Genomic DNA, 13,769 nt, shown 5'->3' with positions numbered 1-13,769 from the left:
ATATCTTCTATGCCAATCGTGAAAAAAAACTAAATTATAACTATTATACCTAATATTATAATTAAATTTATCTGGACATGTGTTAGTAGAGAAAGTATAAGTAATTTCTTAAATTCATCAAAAATATTTTTATCATGATTATAATATTAGGTACTTATGTTAAGTTAGTGTAATATGGCCTTTGTGCGTCTAGAAGTCTATCCTATGAATTACTAGCTTTTCCACCCGTAATACCTTTAGGTGTCTGTCTGGTAGCCAAAGACGGAACTTAAAACTATATTTTATGTGTATTTACAACCATTTCCCTGTTTTAGCGATACTAAACATTAGAAATACTATACGGTAGCATACCATAACAGAGTACTACCTATACCTATGTTATGTATAAAAGAGTATTATTAGTAAATTAATTAATTAAACAGTGGACATAAGGCAGATTTTTAAGAAATAAGTAGTATCTAGACAGGTTACTTCAAGAATGAAAATTAAAAAGGACCGAAGCAGTCACGAAAGAAATCTAAAAAACCGGCCAAGTGCGAGTCGGGCTCGCGCACAAAGGGTTCCGTAGCAGCAAATATAATATTACAGTTAAATCAACCTATCTCAAAAACTATAAGAGATACTTTGATCAAACCAAAAATCGTTGAAAGAGTTAATTAGCATGCATCACCTCTATTTTTTTTAGAATTTTATACCCCGTAGTTATAAAAATAGAGGGGGGGGGACATACTTTTTACGACTTTGAGAGCTGATATCTCAAAAACCGTTCACTTTAAGAAAAATGTTTTTTAGAAAACTTTATATCATTTTAAAAGACCTTTCCATTGATACCCCACACGGGTATGTACATCGAAAAAAAAAAATTCATCCCTCAGTTACATGTATGGGGGGCCCCACCCCCAATTCTTTTTTTTACTATTTAGTGTCATATTTTTGTAGCGGTTCATACAACACATATTCCCATCAAATTTCATCACTGTAGTACTTATAGTTTCCGAGTAAATCGGCTGTGACAGACGGACAGACGGACAGACGGACATGACGAAACTATAAGGGTTCCGTTTTTGCCATTTTGGCTACGGAACCCTAAAAATGTATATTAACTAAGAGTTTCTCAGTAATTCTACCAAGGTGTAATGAAGTGTAGGAGGTGGTGGCTGGGCGAGCCGGCAGCCACTAGTACTAGACAATTTCCTTTTCCTAGTCGCGGTGAAAACGGCTTTTCTCGCATAACAACCAAAGGGCCTATTGCATGATTGGTTAGCAACTAGCCGCAGAACTAAGAAATAAGTAAGTAAAATAATATAAAATAATAGTATTGAGAATATAACACCATGTACACACTTAGTATGCAATAAATCATTTGAATTTGAATATGTTTTTTCAAATAATAGGTAGATAGATATACTTATTTATAGTTTGGTTTTATTAAAATAATAATATCAAATGTGAATAAGAGAACGCATCCCAAACAGTGGCTCACAGATGAAATCCACAATCTTTATATTAAATTATGATTGACACCCTTACTTCACGTGTAAGTGATTATCCTAACAAAAGAAAAATTAAGATGCTTCTAAGTATTGTTATATATAAATGGCATTGGCAATCTATTGGCATTCATAATCAGCGCCCAGAATTCTTAGAAACCGATCAATTGAAAGGCGTATCCTCTTTCCTGTCCCACTTATCTCCTAGAAGTCAAAGGTTACATTAAAATCTTCATTACAATGTAGGTTCAATGTAACATTCAATTCAGATTTAATTTCTTAAGTCCCTAAGCTAGACAATACGCTAGGTTCATAAATAAAATTAAAAAAAAAACTCACACACACAAAGTTACACAAAAACGACTACGCAGCGAAAAATACGGTTAAGTAAATAATAATTAATCTATTTATTTAGTATGTTTAAAATTATAGTATAGTAACATAGCTACTGTGCACCGACCAATCATAGCAATCTTGTATGTAGTCTAAACCAGTATGTGTTAGATATGGTTATTTCCTAACTCATCTGAAAACGATTTCTTTTGTGGTTTGGTTTTTAGAAAATTTTAGTAGAGTTGACGCACGAGCACAATATATATACCTAGATGCTATGTATGAAGCTATGCTTAACCCATGTCTGTAGTTTTATATGTATAAAGTAGCTAAGTACCTACTATAATTACGAGTACTATATGTATTATAAAATGGTCTGAATTCTTGACTTATTCCCAAAAGACCCTTAGACCCCTTATTATTTTAGGTAAGTATAAAAAAACAGTATTCAAGATTATTCTTTTATCACTAAAAGCTATGTACCTGTACCTATCGTAGTTGTCAACTGCAGTAGTGAATAGGGCTGCGGTGGTCGATATCATCTGATACGGGTATGGAAAACACGTCTTGGTAATAGCCAGGTTTCTATAGTTCCGGGAGGCGGGTTTCTAATGAGAACTGCTCTGATCTCCTGATCTCTGTGAGCCCGAAATACTTTGTTTTTAATTAAGAAAATGGTAGAAAACCTGTGAGTAATTGAGGACTCTGAAATAGTAAGTCAACGTGCAGATTTCAGTACAATTTATGATATTCTTCTCCTAGGAAATAGCTGAGTCATCCCGGGTCAAAATTATCACTTATTTTATTTAAACGTCCTATATTTTTAAGGTAAAGGCAAGCCCCAAAGACAAAAAATATATACTTCTAAGGTAAAAGGCATTCTTAAAAAACAAAGTTTCAAAGCAAAACCAGTCTTCCATCCAAAGGCGAAATCGAACAGCCGGCAAAAGTACTAGGAGTGCAGAGACTTTACGTAAGTGTCGCTACGTGCGTCGCCTAACCAATTTCAAACGCTCATGAAACCAAAAAAGCAATATTTGTCGTTCGGATCTAACTGTTATTGTCTTAGCAATAAGAACGTAAGGAAGTACAAAGTGTTAGTCAGAGCTGGCTTGCCACTGTACGCAATTGCTATCTGCACGTATTTCTGCCTTCGTACCGATAGGGTGGAGGGGTATCATATTCACTTACTTTCGTATATTTATACAGTCGCTAGCAATGAAAAAGTTGCAGTGACGTAGCACAAAAATACTCCTAAACGGAAAAAAAAACTAAGCTCCATGACGCCGCCGTTTACAATATTGTAGCACATTTTAATAGAAGGTAAGTACATTAGAATACTACCAACTAAAAACGTACTTAAATATTTTGTTCAACTTTAAATTAACTTTAATATTAGAAATAGTTGCATGTATTGTCATGATGAATTTGATCTGTTATATACATAAACTATTAAATACATAAACTAAGCCCGATTAACCTATGTCATACATAGGTAGGTTCCCATAACTGTAGTTAATGTTGCTTTACTGAACTAAAATCGCGAGCAATGTAAAAGTTCCACGCACAAAATGCCGATACCAAAAGGCCCTAATTTATAAACATTTCATTAAAAAAATTAACACAATATAGGTCGGTACCAATGAAAAATATATCTGTATCTTAAATATAACCTTATTTAGGTTATGATGAAACAACTTAACAAACGGAAAACAGCATGTTTTATGTATAATAAATTAAGTCATAAAACTTTTGATTCTTATTATCATACTACTGTTTACAATGAACACTGCTTAGAGGAAATGCATGTATCGGTGCCTGGTAGCAAAACTGCACGAATGCATACAACTACCATTGTGACTTGTGCATTTCGGACATACCGTAAATGTAGGTGTATACGGTCGAATATTCAACATCGATAACATATACACGTTTGTAGTAAACGGGTGAAAGTCAGATTGTTTTGTTTGATGTCATTCCCTATGATGTGATCGCAAGCAATTGCTATTTCTCTACACTATTCTAGAATCTGTACTGTTTATCAGAATTTTTCAATGTTAGTTTGGTTAACTTTGAAAATATGTTAATATTGTCAGCCCATGAAATTTACTTAATTAACTACCTACCGACTTTTTGAAATAATATTTGTGTCACGCACACCTGTTGTTATTGTCACAATTTGGTGTTTACTCATTAGAAAACTTAAGACGTAAGTAAGATTATGAATGAAATGAACTAAAATAACTTTTCTCGAGGCTTCTTTTGTTTTTGAATTGCTTTTGAGAGTCTATAACTGCCGTATTCCACACATTTCAGTAAGTACAGTTTTCTTGAGCCTTTTTTATTTTCTAAGTCACTCATGTTGTTTTTCACTTTATTTAAAATAATCACACCTACGTGCAAGAATAAATATAAATAAATGATTAATCTTTTTCACTATGGGATATGACAACATTTTCTTCGAGTATAGTTGAGGAGAAATTTTGCAAAAACACGCACTCACGCCTTGTACTAATGTACTCCCTTGCGGGGTAGGCAGAGGTGCATTGCTGCACCCACTTTTCGCCAGAGTGTTATGTTAGTCCCAATGTAATAGGGGGCGGGCCTATTGCCATTTTACGGGCACATCCAAGACCCGAGAACAAATATCTGTGTTTAAACAAATATCTGTCCCAGCCGGGAATCGAACCCGGGACCATCGGCTCAGTAGTCAGGGTCACTAACCACTACGCCATTCGGTGTAACAACTAGTCATAGTTAAATAAAAACTTAATAGAAACTGCAGTAAGAGACAAATCTAAGTAATAAATACGGTTCCCCTCATCTGGCCTAATCTTTATTGCCCTAAACTCGTTTCGCATACCTCGTAAGGTCTAAACTTTTTTGGTAGAATCATCACTTCGTCAAGACTTATGTGGCATAAGACTCGTTTCGTCTAAAACTCTTTTGGCACAAACTTGAAACACCTAAGTCTCGTTTGCTCTAATTGTTCGTATTGGTATAATCTTGTTTCTCCTAATATTATCTTTACAAATACTATATTAAGTATGTTTTAAATGTAGAAATTGTGGTATTTTTCTCCTACATCCCGAAAATCACGATATTAAATGATCAAAATATCGAAAGTGAATGACCATTATAATTATTACAAACGCCATTAAACCCCATGGGATCGAAACCTAAAGATAGGTGCGACGACGAGCAAAGCGAGGAGGAGCGTGTTAGGTGCACATTATCGTCAAAAGCAAAGCGGAGCGCAGCGAAGCGGAGCGGAGCGTTTCCCACATAGCGGCCACAAATACAAGGCACCAGTTTGCGCTATGTAGGGAGACGCTTCATCAAAGTTAAAGCCAAACGAATATGATAACTTTATATAACCTATGCCATAGCATTATTAGGCTATTCAAGATTTGGCTATACCATTATTAGGCTAAACAAGATTATGCGAAATAACTTTTTAATAAAAGAGATTTATGCCATACGATTTTCGGCGAAACGAGATTTTGACCAAACGTTACTATGCAATACGAGATTAGGCAAATAAATCTTAGGCCAAAAAAGGTAGAACCAATAAATAAAATAATCATCTTTGCCCCAGACAGAAAGAGAGCGGAAGAATCTTCTGTTTCGCCGTTTGGTGACATCTACCAGGGGAGCACACTTCTGTGGAAGTGAGATAGAGTACTTATCGTTCACGACATCGACTAGCACTTTGTCTATGATGCATTTTAGTTCGGAATAGAGGAGCCGTGGAGTGCCTTTGCGTGCCATTATACAAAATATGTAAACTTATCGGTTTTATGAATGTATTATACTTAATATAAAAAGAATCAGCGTTTGTGTATCTAAGTATTGAAGTATGTAGTGTATTAACATTATAGCACAGGAATCCTATTATTCTTTGGCTAGTAAATAACACTCTATTCAATCAATGATATCACTCTTGTTACATACTTTAGCCAGCAATAAAAAGTTTGAAGGTACTAGGTAAGTATTCGTTTTATTCAAGTTTACTGGTATCAGGCAGAGTTATAATAAATTCAAAAACAGTGACCTTAATCCCGGAATGCCCGTAATAAAAAAGTTAATAGTTTATTTTCACTGTTTTATAATAATATTAAATAAACTAATAATAGAAAACTTATATTTGACTAGATACTGTATACTATATTTACAAATGTTGGTGGCGCTCTTCTGTTGCACCCCACCCAAAGGTACCCATAATGCTGCCTGGCGTACCTCACCCAAAGGTTATCCCGGGCGATACAAAGAGGAAACGCAGCCATACGTATACACACACCCACATAACTTTAGCATTTACGATTTAGTAAATATTCACTGAATATTCGTGTGTTTATTGGAAATGGCGACTCCACATATTCAAATTCTATTAGCAATAAGTATGCCAGACTTGAAAGTGTTTAGCAATGACCGTGGGATGAACAGTTTATATAAAAATATAAGCATACTTTAAAAGCTAATGCTCTTTTAGTTTATGATATCCGTGTACTTTAGTGATATAATTTCGCTGGTATAACACGTGTTACAGTGACAAAACTGTTTATCACAGTTTTCTGATAAGTGAGCCGATGCAACAATGTGTGTAGGTACTTCAGACGAAAATATAAGATATTAGATGCTTTTAGGTATAAATCGCAAGAAATAACAACAATATATATCTAGATAGAACATTCACAGATTTTGATAGCTCACATCCTTCTTGAAATATTCATTATGAAGCATTTCGTTACATACGGTGAACCCATACTTTTCACATTTAATTACTACAAATGGCCAGGCCCACTGCCGATCTTTAGTGGATAACCCATGTGAATTTAGAAGTGGACATGGATTGGTTCACAGCAACTCTTAACTAATAAGCGGTTTATTAAACTCGGTTTGTTGCCTTCAGCCTGAATTAGAAATGTAAAAGTCATTGACCCATGATAGCGAGGACATATACCTAAAAAGGTACTTATGTATAAGTTTTCCGCAACGTCCAATGAGTTTTCACAGAAATGTTCATATTTAATAGTTTGATACTTTTTAAACTCGATGACATTATAATTCGATTCTAATTGGACATTAATTTTTTAACGCTTGTAATAATAAAAAACTAACAATTTACTTTTTAAAGTTTAGTGACAATTTCTCCATCGTCGGTTATCTAACCGACAGAGATTAATTTATAAATTAAACGTCATCTCCATATAAAATTCATGACAGATGTATCAAAAGTTAACTACTACTCCCTGGTTATGCTCTAACCGAGAATGGAGAAATTGGCACTTAGACTGTTAAAAATTACAGGAACATAAATCGCTTCAGATCTTCGCTAACATAAAAATCACTTTTCACTAAAACCTTTGTCATCTACTTATCTGTTTCAAAGCTGTTTATCTAAACTCTAAATATAAACTGATTAAATTACAATGACGTATGTATGACGATGTATTTATTTTGTAGTCTCTGAAAATAAATTTCCTATACCGAACTATTTTTCAGGATTGATGATATATACCATACGCACAACTTCAGCGCAAATCTTATTTACTAATCTTTAGTGACGGACACGGCACATTATGGTATGTCCATTTACTTACGTATTATATTATGTCCCTTAATACTATAATTCAGTACGCACGCACTTTGGGAAAATTCCAGTAAGTACACATTAAGTACATTACTATTTTTAGTTCATTTGTCAGTTACAATTAAGACACGTAATTAGCGTAAAATCAGTTTCAATGATTTTAAGATGAATTGAGGTAGGTTGAGATGAAGAATTTACATGCCTATTGTATTGTCTCAACTGTGTAAAGTTAATATAATGTATGTGTTATTTCAACAATTTAATAAGGTATGAATATTTTCATCTAGTATTATACATAATAAGAGTTGGGGTGCAGAAAGAAGCGTCTCGAGGGACGAATAAACTGTACTTCATACACGTCCGGCGCACTTTGAACAGTCAGTGACTGACGCTATTCTGACTGGCTTTTTCTTTCACCACGGTGACTTACCCCTAAGTCACCGTGAGTTACTTAACCACACGGTGACTTAACCCTAGTACAGTTTTAGTAATTCTTACCAACACGCTAAGAAGATGATGTACTTATATTTTATTTACCAATGATTTAGATTCGATCATCAGCCAACTGTAGATAAGATGCCACAAATGATGTACTCGGTCTTCTTCAAACAGCACAGTCAGCTACTTGTCTAGTGGTTCTTGATTCAGCGTACCTACTTAATTTACCTGGTTTAGACCTCGGTGTCTCGTGCTAGGTTTATGAAGATGCTTTACAGTATAAAGTTGTTCTATATTTTATGATTTTTCCATCTCACATCTTTCTGGATTAACTGAAGAATGACTGATGATGTAAAAAATTATGACTAATTCAAATCATTTAGGAAATAATAACATTTCAACTTAAGATTTTTTAATAACCAAGAACAAATCAATAATTTAATACAGATAATTTAATTTATTGTAATTTTATTGGGTCTAGAATTTTATTAGTTTCAATTTATTGTATTTTGCTAAATTTCATTAATATATTTTTATTGGCCTAAATATTTGCATGCCTGTAAGGTGAAATGTGCTGAACTGATTATAAAATGTAACATCATATGTATGAACCACATTTGACGCAAATAAATGTCTTTGTCTTTGTCTTTGATAGGTAAGTATATTGCAAACAAAATTAATGATAGTCATTTTTCACTTAAAGAAATTCATGTATTTTTCATAAATAATTCCATGTTATAAGATAAAACATTTTGATTTATTTATGACGTTCTTTAGTTCTAAGTTATACTAAATATAACTACAGATAGTCATGTTTGATGTAACTTTGAGTAAATTTTATAGAAATAATATATTTTCCTAAGCCGAAATAAAATAAATTCAACTTTCAAAATTCAGAATTCAGAACTTATTTGGACTTTGCGTTGAATTCTTTTGTATGGGACTTTTAATAATATTAAAATTATAACATTAAATCTTATGATACTCAATATTTACGTCTTTTCATCAATTTATCCTATGCCTAGAAGTTTAAAAGGAAAGGTTGGGAATAAAAGATTTCATCTTAAGTTTTATAAAAAAATGTATTTAACAAATTACGCTTTTGCAGCAACAATTCACTAGAGTATTTAACTAACAGTCTTATTATTATATTACAAGAGTATAACATCGCTGACAAACTTACAGAAATGCAATATCGGGTACAGTCGGGTAAACAGGTGGAAACAAACAAATAGTTATAGAAGTTTAACATGTATAGCCAACAACATAACTGCTTACAGTCCTAACCCATGTCAAATTGTTAGTAAGACAATTTACCGCAACGAAATTAGTCAAAATAAATAATCACTTAATCTAAGGTAACTTCACAATAAATTAAAAATTAACCTTCATAATTCCAAGTCTTGTCACTTCAGACTTCAATTATATTCAATATGGGGCAGGCAATAGCAGTCTTTGGTTCACTATATACAATAAATTTACATTTTATCTGGTTGTTTTCAAGCGGCTGCTTTCCTTCGCTTCCTATTGGCGGAAATCTCGTTTCTACTAAATGATATAATTTTGTGACGAAAACAATTACAACACACAGTCATGGCTGTCGCAATGGAAAACAAAATTAACACAGAAATAAATGCATTAAAATTAGCTAATCTCTGAAGGCTTTTCAAGGGACATAGTGCAAGTTAAAGGTAAACTTACAATTTAATTTTACGGGGCCTAGTAGACACCCGTAGGGTCCAAGATTGTACCCATTTTGATTTTAGTTATACTTATCTTAGGTAGAACTTAGCCTAGTACACGTTAGTGGGGTCGAGTGCCATCCTGGTGGATTTAGGACACTAAACTTAACACTAAAATAGTGTTAGTAAACTCCCGTGGGGTCTAGCACAAGCATTTTGATATTTTGGTTGCACTTGTAATGTTCACGCGCACTTCGCCGTCAGTACACTCCCGTGGGGTCTAGCACGAACATTTTTGCGGTGAACAGGAACTACGATTGAAACTCGAATCAATAAACACCAGTCGGGTCAAGCACGAACATCTTGATGGAATTTTCTTCAATTGGCTTGAAAATTTCGGATTTCAGTAAACACCAGTGGGGTCCAGCACAAACATTTTTCTTATCTTGTCTGTTCAGCAAACGTTGAAAATTCTGGAAGATACTACTGTATCTGGAATGTCTCAGATTGATGCGATGCTGCTCAGTAGATGCCGGTGGGGTCCAAAACTTTGATCTCCATTTTGGTGGTTGAGATGATAGCCGAAACACGATCGATCTTATTTACGATATGCGTTCGCGTGCGAGAGCAAGAAGCGTGCGGGCGCTCTGGAGGTAGTCTCAAGACTGATGTCAGCGCGACCACGTGCCCGCCTTTTATACCGGCGCAGCCGTGTTTTTTTTCGCGATTCGAATTTGGAAGCTTTCAGTTGGGTGGGCGTCTGCCCTTATTTTTTGCGAAAACAAAAAAGCATCAGCCAATTTTAATTTGGTTATATTAATACGTTTGACCCAGTTACTTTATGTGTATTTCTAGATTTAATTCACGTTATCATTACCTTAAACCTGCTTTATATGTAAATAATAAAAGGTTACAATAGAAAAAGTTGGATAAATTGACTATTTTTGTAAATAATAAATTATGTGCGACTGGTAAGTATTCCAGAATTCATGGATAAAATATTGCGAATGCTAATATTGTCGGAGGGTAACATAATATTTGTTCACACAGTCTTAAGCAAGCATTTATTTTTACGGGATATATCATTGGTAGTGTTAATACATAATATAATGGCCTGAGGTTTTTTATGTTCTGTGAACGAACAACGAAGGTAATATATTCATAATTTCATATAACTCTGATATCTGGTGGTATCTATAAATATACCACCATACCTACATACCTCATATTCATAATTTCATATAACTCTGATAACTGGTGGTATCTATAGATATACCACCATACCTACATACCTCATTTTATTACATACCTACATAGATGTAGGTATGTAATAAATTGAAAATTGGGGATTGGTAACCCATATTTCGAATATAAGACACTAAAATTTATATTCAATTATAAAATTGTTTAGATGACTCATTTAAATAATTATTGGCATTGAAACTTTTATCAAACAATTATTAAGTAACAATTAAAATTATGAAATTCAATTTAGTCACATCAGTCACATACATTAAAAAATCACGTATTAAAAAAAGTCATGTTTCACAAATTCGCAACATAGACAAAATGTTTTTTCTTCTTTTAACACGTTGGGTGCGTGCGTGTGCCTCCTCACGGGCAGATAATGTTGTCTATGTTTTGTAATTTTTATCACCTGCCAGTTTTGCAAGATAATAGCATGTGAAGCCCTATTTAAGATTTTTTATTAACTATTTTGGCTATTTTTGTGAATAAATATGACCTTTAGGGAATTCCATATAAATATATATTTTTTTATTAAGAATATGATTAATTTATTTTTAAGAATGTATTTTATAATTTATTTATTTATTTATTTATTTATTTAATACTTTATTGCACAAATATGAGATATAAGTGTACAAAAGGTGGACTTAATGCTAAAAGCATTTTATGTTTGATAAAAGTTTCAATGCCAATAATTATGTATTTTAGTTGAATATGAGTACGATACAAAATTGGACGACCGAATGGCGTAGTGGTTAGTGACCTGACTACTGAGCCGATGGTCCCGGGTTCGATTCCCGGCTGGGGCAGATATTTGTTTAAACACAGATATTTGTTCTCGGGTCTTGGATGTGCCCGAAAAATGGCAATAGGCCCGCCCCCTATTACATTGGGACTAACATAACACTCTGGCGAAAAGTGGGTGCAGCAATGCACCTCTGCCTACCCCGCAAGGGAGTACATTAGTACAAGGCGTGAGTGCGTGTTTGTGTGTGTTTACAAAATTGTATCGTGTTAATAAACGAATCGATTCCTTAACAGCTGTGTTTCCCATCGTCGGAATCCTACCTGCAACACTAACTAATATCATTAGACAAGACGTCATAAAATTAAATCTGAGAGGGAACAAAAATAAGGATATTTAACCGCCTTAATCCCCGGCCACCGCATCCATCGAAAGTTTAACCTCGAACAACAATAGGCAGACTTTTATTGCATTTATTTACCAGTCGCCAAATAAAATAGACCACCCTAAGCCTATCAAACATCACCGCCAGAACAATGTACCAGCATATCGATACTCCTTTCTTTCCGCGAAAAAAGAAAAAGAAAGGCCTAATTTTTAATCCAGCAAAGACACCGAAGTGTAAACAAAGAGTTTCAGAGCCAAGCAGTTTGATTATTTACGACGGTGTTTCGGAAATTTGTGAACGCATCCTAAGCGGATTACCCGCGGGTGACTTTAATGACGGGATTAAGATAGGAAAATGAGCTTCTGTTCTGAAACAAAGGCGACTGGTGAAATATTGTTATATCGGTCGTCACTAAAATGTGGTTTACATTTTTTTCCCTGATAGTCTTTTGTTTTTGGTAAAACAGGATAGGACTGGTCACAGAGAGAGGAAATTCTAAGGCGGGTTTACATGGCTTGGGTGATGCCATTATAAAACTAGTACTTTGTTATCGTGTTATTAATTAAATTAAATTGTATGATTAAAGATAAACAATAAAAACAATAGTACACCAAAGGGAAGGAAGAAAAGCACCATACAGTGCCACAAACTTATCTGTTCCGGTGAGAGCGAATGAAATTGATCCATATCTCATTACTTACTAAAGAATTATGTATTGATTACTAGACTAGGTGGGCTTATTAAAACCGCAAAGGCGAATTACCACTACTACCAAACTTAAAATCTTATAGAATGGAGAAATACATTTACGTGAGCTATCACCGGAACAGATAAGTTTGTGGCACTGTATGGTGCTTTTCTTCCTTCCCTTTGGTGCACTATTGTTTTTATTGTTTATCTTTAATCAAACAATTTAATTTAATTAATAACACGATAACAAAATACTAGTTTTATAATGGCATCACCCAAGCCATTTTAAATCATGATTTGGCTGATTTAAATCATGCTAGACTGTTTTATAATATCTTAATATTTATAGGTACTATTTTAGCGTCAAAGTTTATATGGATTGATGTTTCTTAAACCGAGATTTGACACTAAATCTACATTTTAATGTTTGTGCAAGTGGCCCTAAATTATATTGATCCTTAATAGATTCCAATTTCCAATATACATTTCATCAATGTTTTTAGTAGTTTTATAGTTTTATTTTTTCAAAATCAAGTTCCTACTTAAAAAATCACTCGTCATATACATGAAAGCTAAGAAGTCGAATCAATTTGATCTAGAAATATATTAATTTTAACACAGGTAGAACCGCCGCTCTCTTAAAGCGATTATTATAATAGTTAAGTATCTACTGTATATTTACGTTACCATTACGTTGTAATCACGTGGTAATTAAAGTTGAATGTATAAGGATCAGTGGTCCTGCCGAAGCACTGCCTCTTGTTGCTACAGAGATCGGAATCATACCTGCTGAGCTATAGCAAAATAAAATAAAAATAAAATAACAACTTTCTTAGTCCATCCGCGAAAAAACACATGCAAATCATACAGCCACTAGGTACGAATTTGATATTAGATAGATAGATACATAGATATTCTTTATTTGTACACAAAACGGACAAAATTACAAAAAACATAATCTTACACATATGTACAAATGGCGGCCGTATCGCTTAAAACGGTTTCTATGAGGCATATCATAGAAATTAATAAGTTTGATAGATATTTTTTATCTATATTTTATCGAAATAGGTTAATTTATAAGAATATTCAGTCATCAGGATAGGTCCGAGGATAGCATTCATTCGTTTTCCAGACAAGCTATAAATATACAAAGAGATAT

The sequence above is a fragment of the Plutella xylostella genome, chromosome 26 (genome assembly GCF_932276165.1).
Source record: "Plutella xylostella chromosome 26, ilPluXylo3.1, whole genome shotgun sequence".
Lineage (NCBI taxonomy): Eukaryota > Metazoa > Arthropoda > Insecta > Lepidoptera > Plutellidae > Plutella > Plutella xylostella.
Note: the sequence above shows the minus strand (reverse complement) of the source record.